Here is a 10,854-nt window from a genome sequence, read left to right as displayed (position 1 = left end):
GGTCAGTCACAAGTTCTCTCAGAGCTGTTCTCTCAAGAGCAGTCCTCAAAAGCCTCGAACTGCCGAACTACAGACTTTCCGGTCTGCGTGGAAGTTTCACATTCTTAGCGCAAAGGGCAGTTTGGTGTAGTGGTTAGGAGCACGGATTCTAATCTGGGAGAACCAGGCTTGATTCCCCACTTCTCCACTTGCAGCTGCTGGTAAGACCTTGGGTCAGTCACAAGTTCTTTCAGAGCTGTTGTCTCAGGAGCAGTCCTCAAAAGAGCTCTCTCAGCCCCACCTGCCTCAGAGGGTGTCTGTTGTGGGGAGGGGGAGGGAAAGGAGATTGTGAGCCGCTCTGAGACGCCGAGTGAAGGGCGGGGTATGAATCCAGTCTCCTCCTCCTCCTCCTCCTCCTGCTGTGGGGTAGAAATGCCAGAGAGTCCACCCTCCGAAGCAGCCATTTTTCTCCAGGGGAACTGGTCTCTGCAGTCTGGAGATGAGCTGGAATTCCAGGGGATCCCCAGGTCCCGCCTGGAGGCTGGCATCCCTAGCCCCAGGTGTGCAAGCGGAATTCCTCTTTAGGACCATGGCCTTCAGGTGACTGGGGGAAACCTGGCCTTTTCAGCCAATAGCCCCGGCAGGCTGCTTGGACGTTTCAGTTCTGGGTTGTAGATTCTCATACAGGGGTGTGTCCTTGTGATCGTTTCAGTTACGGGTTTGGAGGTTGTTGTTTTTTTGGTCATTCTAAGTGTCGGCTACCACTTCAAGCAGCTTTCTGGGTAAACTATAATTTATAAATTCTTCGCCCCCTTATTAAGTAGCTCGTGCTATGCTGCACTAAGTATACGGGCTCACTAAGGACTAGAAACTCGTTCCTCTGGTTTGGGCACCCGCCTTCTCCGCCCCGTGCGGGCAGGTTGGAGCACTCGACATCTTCATTTGCTGTCAATTCCTTTTGGTCCACTCAGCATAAGGAGAGAGCCTTCCGTGTCCCACGCTGGCTGCTTGTCCCTGCCGTCAGACTCCAGAAGTTATCTCTGTGCTGACCTTACAAACAATGTTTACCCGAACAAAGAATGGGGCGTGGTTGTGGCCAGTGGGCATTGGCCAGTGTTGGAGTTCACACTTTACGAGAATCTGGGCTACAGTGCAACATACCCCAGCTGTAGGGGGGGAGGAGGAAGAGGAAGAAGAGAGAAGAAGAAATTGAATTTATACCCCGCCCTTCACTACCCGAAGGAGTCTCAGAGCGGCTTACAATCTCCTTTCCCTTCCCCTCCCCACAACAGACACCCTGTGAAGTAGGTGGGGCTGAGAGAGCCCTCTCGAGAACTGCCCCTGAGAGAACAGCTCTGAAAGAATATAAGACTGACCCAAGGTCACACCCAGCAGCTGCATGTGGAGGAGAGAAGAGGAGATTAAATTCATATCCCGCCCTTCACTCGGAGTCTCAGTGCGGCTTACAAACTCCTTTCCCTTCCCCTCCCGACAACAGACACCCTGTGAAGTAGGTGGGGCTGAGAGAGCTCTTTGAGGACTGCTCCTGAGACGACAGCTCTGAAAGAACTTGTGACTGACCCAAGGTCTCACCAGCGGCTGCAAGTGGAGGGAATCAAACCCGGTTCTCCCAGATTAGAATCCGTGCTCCTAACCACTACACCAAACTGCCCTTTGCCATAAGAATGTGAAACTTCCACGCATGATTCTGCACCAAGGAAAACTGGACGCTACAGGAATCGTGGCAATAAGCCAAAGGGAAAGGATGGTTAAGAATGCTGCCAATCCTGCTACTGAAAAGCTGCATCAGTCTCTCCAGCACTAAAACACCTTGGGGTTGTTCAAATGGCGGTCGGGCAAATCCAAAGGTTGCTTGGAAACATCTCGGATTTCATAAAAACAGTAGTGGCAGTGTCCAGGGGTCATTTCGTAGAAAAAGAGGTGCAGTAGCTCATTAGCATAACTTATTTGCATAGGCCACACCCCCTGACGTCACCGGAAGTGTGTCAGAAGGCAACACCCACCGCTCAGGCTCCACTGGACTGTTTTGGATTGCTAGCTATTGGGGGGGGGGACATGCAGATCTGTCCTCACAGAGGAGGGAGAGCTTGTGCCTGAATAAAACTTGGTCTTAAAGGTGCCACTGGACTGTTTTGGACCGGGGGAGTTCTGCAACTTACCTGGCTGCTTCTTGCTCTGACTGAGGGCTGCTGGGAGCAGGGGGTGGGGCTTGTTGCATGTGCCCGCCCCCTGGGCTCTTTACTGCCGGAGCTCCGCTCCTGTGCGCTCCTGCAGGAAATGACCCCTGTGGCAGACAAGGTTCCTCGTAAGCAATGCTCCCTCTAAGCTGTGGAGTCTTGTGAGCCAAAATTCTACTTGGTGAGCTGCCTGCTGGCATTAAAGTCGTGAGCAAACGATTTGGCTACTGCATAAATTAGTTTGCTCTGGAGCCATCCTTTCTCAGCTAATACAACAATGTGTTAGCCGGAGGCTAAAAAATGGTGAGCTAGCTCACACGAACTCAGCTGAGAGGGAACACTGCTCGTAAGATAGCATACCTAACTCGATCCACCACCACCCCCTTACAAAGTGCTTCTTCAGAGGAATGTTGGATGGGTCTGTGGCCGCCCTCTTGGTTCATCTGACAGTCCTCTGGCCTCTTCTGCAGGAGCTGAATGGGTGCCCGAACCACAGGGGGCTCCAGCTTCCCCGGAACCAGGGAGCAGCAGAGGTCCATCAGTGGCCATGAGCCGCAACGTATCAGTGGAACATTCGGTCTGGGGCAGACTCTGCTGGGGGGCCGTGTTGGTCTAAAGCCGCAGGACAGTTTGACTCCACCGGTGCCTTTCAGACCAACAAAGTTTCATTCTAGGCACACTCCTTCAAACTGTGCGCACGCACACAAACGCTTGTATTGAGAATGAAGCTTTGTCGGCCTGAAAGAGCCAGTTTGGTGTCGTAGTTAAGTGGGCGGACTCTAATCTGGGAGAACCAGGCTTGATTCCCCACTCCTCCACTTGCACCTGGCTGGATGACCTTGGGCAAGCCGTAGTTCCGGCACAGCTGTTCTTGAAAAAGAGCCGTTTCTGTCAAGAGCTCTCTTAGCCCCACCCACCTCACAGGGTGTCTGTAGTGGGGAAGGGAAGGGAAAGGAGTTTGTAAGCCGCTCTGAGACTCCTTCGGGTAGTGAAGGGCGGGGTATAAATCCAATCTCTTCTTCTTCTTTTACCTCACAGGGTGTCTGTTGTGGGGAGGGGAAGGGAAAGGAGTTTGTAAGCCGCTCTGAGACACCTTTGGGTAGTGAAGGGCGGGGTATTAATCCAATCTCTTCTTCTTCTCTTAAAGGTGCCACTGGGCTCAGACTTAGTTATGTCTGGGGCAGTGATGCTCTGTATCCTTCATGCTTGGGGGGCAAACAGTGGGAGGGCTTCTGGGGTTCTGGCCCCACTGGGCGACTTTCTGATGGCCCCTGGGTTTTGGCCACTGTGTAACCCAGAGTATTGGACTGGGTGGGCCACTGGCCTGATCCAACAGGGCTTCCCTTATGTTCTTATGACCTACTTGACATACCAGGGAGTCAATCAACATCAGAGTCATGCGCCAGGAAGAGGAGACAGAGTTAAGTCTTCAGGGGCGGGACCCATGACCAAAACTTTGGGACAGGAAAAACTAAGGGTGCCGGGAGACGTCCCATGGGAAGGAACAAGCCCAGTCAGCTGAGAAGAAATCCTCTCCAGTGATCCTGCCTCACTGTCCTGATGCGCCACTTCAATGTGCACAAAGAGAAATGTGAGTTAGGACCAGTGTTCCGTCTCAGCTGAGTTAAGTGTGAGCTAGCTCACAGTTTTTTAGCCTCCAGCTCACACATTTTTGTCTCAGCTCAGGAAGGGATGGCTCCAGAGCAAACTAATTTTTGCAGCAGCCAAATCGCTGGCTCACAGCTTAATGCCAGTAGCTCAGAAAGTAGAATTTTTGCTCACAAGACTCCACAGCTTAGAGGGAGCATTGGTTAGGACAGTCTTGTTCTCTGCACCGGCACGGTGGATGCATGGAGGTTCTGAAAAGTGCACAGGGGTGGGGTGGGGGAATGGCAGATCTAGAAGAATGCTCCCTCTAAGCTGTCTTGTGAGCAAAAATCCTGCTTTGTGAGCTGCTGGCATCAAAGTTGTGAGCCAGCGATTTGGCTGCTGCATAAATTAGCTTGCTCTGGAGCCATCCTTCCTGGGCTGAGACAAAAATGTGAGCCGGAGGCTAAAAAACTGTGAGCTGGCTCACACTAACTCAGCTTAGAGGGAACACTGACCCATCTAGTGGGGCTCCATGACTCACCCGAGGGGGCCCAACCCAAGGGTTGAAGACTGCTGCCCTGGCAACTCCCAGGACTCCCTGGTGATCTAGTTGACCTGGAAAATGTTCTCGTGAACCTTGGAAACCAGTGGCAAAGAAAGTCACGCGTGTGGTGATCCGCGTGCCTCGACTTGGACAAAACCATATGAACAGATGAGGCACGGACCCCAGGAAACTTACAAAGCAGGCTTTGACCTTACTGAAGTCAATCCTCACGGCCTGGAAAGGGGCACGAGAAAGACGTCTCAAGAGCCCTGAGTACCCTGCAATTGATTGGGATGTTAAATTTGAAACTGACCGATGGCACTGCTGCCGAGCAGGCCCATCGCTACGGTGGGGCTTTTGGGGCTCCGCCCCTTTCTTAAAAGCACAGCCCCACAAGAATTTCTCCCGTAAATGCTTTTTTCCAATCATTTTAAAACATTCCTTTAAAGGTGTGCCCTCCTTTAAGCAGAGTGGGGTGCTGTAGTTGACTAATGCCCTTACTGAGCAAGAGGTTTGGAGTAGGTGACCTCTAGGATCCCTTCTAACTCTGTGTCAAGAAGCTGGTCTCCTTTGAGAGAGCTTTTCCTGCCTAAGGGTTAGCTTTCTTGACAACAGACGTCATCACCCCCACCTTCCAGCTTGGTCTCAGAAGGGTTGCTTAGGTTGGCAGACGTTATTAACTTGCAGCCGCTGAGGACGGTCATCGAACGTGGTTGACCGCTTGCAATGTAGAGATCTACCCTGGGCCAGTGTTCCCTCTAAGCTGAGTGAGTGTGAGCTAGCTCACAGTCTTTCAGCCTCCGGCTCAGACATTTTTGTCTTCGGTCAGGAAGGAGGGCTCCAGAGCAAACTGATTCATACAGCAGCCAAATCACTCGCTCACAGCTTTAATGCCAGTCGCTCACAAAGTAGGATTTTTGCTCACAGGACTCCACAGCTTAGAGGGAGCGTTGCCCTGGTCACAGCTTTCTGTTGGCTAAATGGCTTTTCTTTCTGCACTGAGGTCTTCAGCCCCACCAGAAAAAAAACATTGCCCACAAGCCACAAAATCCTGGCTACGAACCTCCTGCTGAGGGTGTTCCCTTTCGGAATACTGTATTGGCACATGCTGGGGGGAGGGTTTAGTATGCTGCGAGCACTCCTCCTCTTGTGCAGAGATAACGATCCACGGCAGATAGGTGCAGCTTCCGCCGGGCAGATTCCTCCTGCTCAAATCTCTGGTCACTGCACAAGCAATGCAGGAGAAGTATATTCTTCAGGGGCCCCTAATCCCACCCAAAAGCCAGGGAAGGGGGGAAAGGCTCTTGTGTTGGAGGATCATTGGGAGGGGGGGTGCATTGCAATGATGACTTATGGGAATGGCAGAGCGGCAGGGTGGGTGGTGGGGAATGACATGGCAGCAACTCCTGCCGTTAAGGCAGGGGTCATTTCCTGCAGGATCACACAGGAGCGGAGCTCCGGCAGTAAAGAGCCCAGGGGGCGGGCACATGCAACAAGCCCCACCCCCTGCTCCCAGCAGCCCTCAGTCAGACCAAGAAGCAGCCAGGTAAGTTGCAGAGCTCCCCCCAGGCCCTCGGTCCAAAACAGTCCAGTGGCACCTTTAAGACCAAGTTTTATTCAGGTACGAGCTCTCCCTCCTCTGCGAGGACAGATCTGCACGTTCCTCCCCCCCCCCCCCAATAGCTAGCAATCCAAAACAGTCCAGTGGAGCCTGAGCTGTGAGTGTTGCCTTCTGACACACTTCCGGTGATGTCAGGGGGTGTGGCCTATGCAAATAAGTTATGCTAATGAGCTCCGGCACTTCTTTTTCTATGAAATGACCCCTGCGTTAAGGTCCAGGTACACATGAACACATGAAGCTGCCTTCGACTGAATCAGCCTCTTGGTCCATCGAGGTCAGCTTTGTCTACTCAGACTGGCAGCGGCTCTCCAGGATCTCAGGCCGAGGCCTTTCACGTCATCTACTCCTCGTGCTCCCTCTAAGCTGTGGAGTCTTGTGAGCAAAAATTCGACTTGGTGATTGGCTGGTATTCAAGTTGTGAGTGAGCGACTGGGCTACTGCGTTAATTAGTTTGCTCTGGAGCCATCCCTTCCTGAGACAAAGATGTGTGAGCCGGAGGCTCAAAAGACTGTGAGCTGGCTCGCACTAACTCAGCTGAGAGGGAACACTGCCTACTGCTCGATCTCTTCCCTGGAGATGCCGGGGATTGAACCTGGGACCTTCCGCATGCCATGCCGGTGCTCTGCCACTGAGCCACAGGTAAGGGCCGAGGGTGGGGCTGGTTTAAGAAACTCGCCCAAAGGCTCTGTGGGGCAGCAAGTACCTTTCGCCCGCCTAGCACATCAGACATCCTTGTTATCTTCTGCTCCGCTCCTGTTTTCTGGAGATCTAAATGCTTGTGGCCGTTCAGTAACTGCAGCTATTTCTTCTGGGCTAGTTGGGGAGAGCTTGGTTCTCCGAAGGGCCTGGACTGGGTCTGCTCCCCTCCTGGGCCAGTTTGGTGTAGTGGTTAAGTGCGCAGACTCTAATCTGGGAGAACCGGGTTTGATTCCCCACTCCTCCACTTGCACCTGGCTGGATGACCTTGGGCAAGCCGTAGTTCTGATAAGAGCTGTCCTTGAAAAAAAGAGCAGTTTCTGTCAAGAGCTCTCTCAGCCCCACCTACCTCACAGGGTGTCTGTTGTGGGCAGGGGAAGGGAAAGGAGTTTGTCAGCCACTCTGAGACTCCTTCGGGTAGTGAAGGGCAGGATATAAATCCAATCTCTTCTCCTTCTTCTACCTCACAGGGTGTCTGTTGTGGGCAGGGGAAGGGAAAGGAGTTTGTCAGCCACTCTGAGACTCCTTCGGGTAGTGAAGGGCAGGATATAAATCCAATCTCTTCTCCTTCTTCTACCTCACAGGGTGTCTGTTGTGGGCAGGGGAAGGGAAAGGAGTTTGTCAGCCACTCTGAGACTCCTTCGGGTAGTGAAGGGCAGGATATAAATCCAATCTCTTCTCCTTCTTCTACCTCACAGGGTGTCTGTTGTGGGCAGGGGAAGGGAAAGGAGTTTGTCAGCCACTCTGAGACTCCTTCGGGTAGTGAAGGGCAGGATATAAATCCAATCTCTTCTTCTTCTTCTTGGCCAGGCCTTTGGGAGCCCCTGCCTCGGAGGTTCTCCATACGCCAAAGGCCCTTCGGGGGCTGCAAGGGCCTTGCGATGGCACGGTAGGCCCCATGAAAAGGTAGCAGTACTCAGTTATATCATTTTAGAACAGCTACCTCCGCTTTTCTCCGTCAGCTTCCTCCTTCTCCCAGTCACCTTGTTTTGTGTATTAGATATATATGTTTTATAAATTATACAGAACGGTGTTGAAATTGTACTCCTTTTCGTATTCTGTCTTTTTCCTAAAGAATATCCACAGTACATTTGTGAGGTTTTACATCAAGCCGTATATATCTCTGCCACCGTTATTTGTTACGTGTTAATCTAGAGACTTATATTTTAATAAAGGATATATTTAAAAAAGGGGGGGGGAAGGGAGCAGTAGTGATGGACAGGGGGAGCTGACGTCAAGGTTAACTGATGCTGGAAGATACCACGGATCCGTGGCCCTGGCCTTGTGAAGACTCTCCTGTGCTAACTGAATTCACCGTCCATTGGGGATCAGATAGCCAAGTGCCCCGGCCGGGGAATGACTAACAGCCCGTGGGGTTGCCGCGAGTCAGCTGTGACGTGATGCCACTCCACACGCCATAGACCGGGTCAACCCATCTTGTCGAAGCGCGGAAGCTAAGCAGGGTCGGCCCTGGTCAGTACTTGGATGGGAGACCACCAGGGAAGTCCAGGGTGGCTACGCAGAGGCAGGCAGTGGCAAACCACCTGTTTGTCGTCTGCCTTGGGCTAGCCTGGGCATTCCAGGTCAATCTCGTCAGCTCTCGGAAGCGGAACAGGGGCAACCCTGATTAGGGATGCCAGCCTCCAGGTGGGGTCTGGGGATCCCCCCAGAATTCCAGCTCATCTCCAACCTACATAGAAAATGGAAGCTTTGGAGGAGGAAGAGAAGGTTGGATTTATACCCCGCCCATATCACTATCTGAAGGAGTCTCAGAGCGGCTCCCAACCCCTTTCCCTTCCCCTCCCCACAACGGACACCCTGAGAGTTAGGTGGAGCTGAGAGAGCTCTGCTGCTGAGAGAACAGCTCTGAAAGAACTTGTGACTGACCCAAAGTCACACCAGCAGATGCATGTGGAGGAGAGGGGAATCAAACCCGGTTCTCCCATGCTCCTAACTGCTACACCAAACTGGCTCTCCAGAAAAGCAGGGTATAAGAACCTACTCTTCTTCTTCTACTGTGTTTAGCTTATTGTAAGCACAATCCCTTTTACGTAACTGCAGTGGGGTTAAAACGGATAAAAGGAAGTACTTCTTCAACCAAAGAGTGATAAACACATGGAATTCACTGCCACAGGAGATGGTGGTGGCTACAAACATGGACGGCTTCAAGAGGGAATTGGATAAACATATGGAGCAGAGGTCCATCAGTGGATATTAGCCACAAGGTATAGATAGGAACTCTCAGTCTGGGGCAAGTGATGCACTGTATTCTTGGTGTTTTTTGGGGGGCAACAGTGGGAAGGCTTCTAGTGTCCTGGCCCCACTGGTGGATCTCCTGATGGCGCCTGGTATTTCTGGTCACTGTGTGACAGAGTGCTGGACCAGATGGGCCACTGGCCTGATCCAACATTGGCTTCTCTTATGTTCTTATGCTATACCACTTAATGTGTTGTGGAAATACTTGTGCTCTGCTTCAGTACTTTCTGGTGGTTCTGGACTTCTAAAATACCAAAGCACTGGTTACTGATTGTGCCGTTTGGTAGACTGTACTGATCCACTATGTCTAATCCACCTCGAGTCCTGGAGAGAAAGGTGGCCTATAAATAACATCCATCAACCCATCAATCTCTCCTTATATATAATTCTGTTTTCAAGTGGCAACGTTCCATGCACTCCCTCAGCCATTGGCCCATCAGCCACCACTCAAGAGTACTTGCGTGTCCTTGGCTGGGTCTGCTCCTCTTCCCTGCCCACTCCCCCTTCAGCCACTGTGCCCTGCCAGAATTACTGGCAAACGGATTTCTAGTTGTAATTTTGAGTGACCTCCAGCCCTCACCTGGAGATTGGCAACGATGGTTCCTCATAAGGGACTAGTTGGTTTGGAGGGTGGAGTCTATGGCTTTGTACCTGCTTGAGACCTTAGGGAGACCTTAGGGAGCTTCACCCAGGCAGAGCAGACATTACCAATATTGACAAAACAATGTCTGACTCAGAGTAAGGGTGATTTCCCACAAGCGCTGCTCTGGACTCACTCTTCTCTTTGGCCCGATGGTACGTGTCAATTTCACACAAGCGGCTGCGTGACCGCATTTTGCCCCGCAGCTTCATGTGATTTCCCCGCATCCACTCAAACCTGTTTTTAGTGTGTCCTTACTCCTACAGCTGTGCCTTATTTATTTAGCATGTGTGTGTGCTCCATAACTGTGTAAATACTTAGATAAAATCTTTTCTTTGGGCTAATAATCTCTGTTATGCTCTGTTATGCTCTGACCACATAGTCTCCCCCGCTCTGCACAATAACAAAGGGAGGGGGGGGCCCAAGGAGGCAAGGAAAGGCCAGATCCTTGGGTTGCCAACTTTCCAGGGATCCCCCAAAGATTGGGGATTCCATCTCCAGATAGGGAGGAGGTAGCCCACAGAAGCAAGGGTCCCTCTAAAAAGGCAGTGACGGTTCCATGAGTGGTGGCAGCAATCTTAATGAGTCAGATACACCCACGGGACGAGGGAGGCAGGCAAACAGCTGAGTTGTAAACTGGAGCCCATTTTGCCACAGTAGGCAACCAAGCTTGGTTCAGACAAAGGAAGGAAACCCTTCATAGGCCTTTGTGAGGAACTCATTGGGGCCAGTACTGACTAGGGTGGCCAGGTAGGGAGATTCCTCAGCTAAACAGAATGCCATACAGCCCACCTTCCAAAGCAGTTATTTTCGCTGGGGAGGGGGGGAGGGAGAAATCTGTTGTCTGGAGTTCAGTTGTGATACCTGGTGATCTTCAGGCTCCACCTGGAGGTTGGCTACCCTAGGCATAGCAGTCAGTGCTTCAGAGCAGGGTATGCTAGATCAAAGTTCTTGCTGTAGAAGCTGAGTGGGTGATTTTGGACCAGTCACAGACTTTCAGCCTAACCTACCTCACAGGATTGTTGCGCAAGTCAAAAGAGGGAGAGCAGAATGATGTAAGCTGCTTTGGTCCCCATTGCAGAGCAAGACTATGTTTCCTCCTGGGAAACCATTGTTGCCAATCTCTAGGTGAGGGCTGGAGATCACTCAGAATTACAACCGCTCTCCAGATGGCAGAGATCAGTTCCCCTGGAAAAAACGGTGGACTCTGTGGCAGTCAGGGCTTCAGAGCACAAAAAATGGTGGACTCTGTGGCAGTCAGGACTTCAGAGCACGGAAGAGGCTGCAGGTGTGTGTGTGTGGAAATGGAAAGCTGAAGAGTGTGGGGGGA

The sequence above is a fragment of the Gekko japonicus genome, unplaced genomic scaffold (genome assembly GCF_001447785.1).
Source record: "Gekko japonicus isolate JY-2015 unplaced genomic scaffold, Gekko_japonicus_V1.1 scaffold1548, whole genome shotgun sequence".
Lineage (NCBI taxonomy): Eukaryota > Metazoa > Chordata > Lepidosauria > Squamata > Gekkonidae > Gekko > Gekko japonicus.
Note: the sequence above shows the minus strand (reverse complement) of the source record.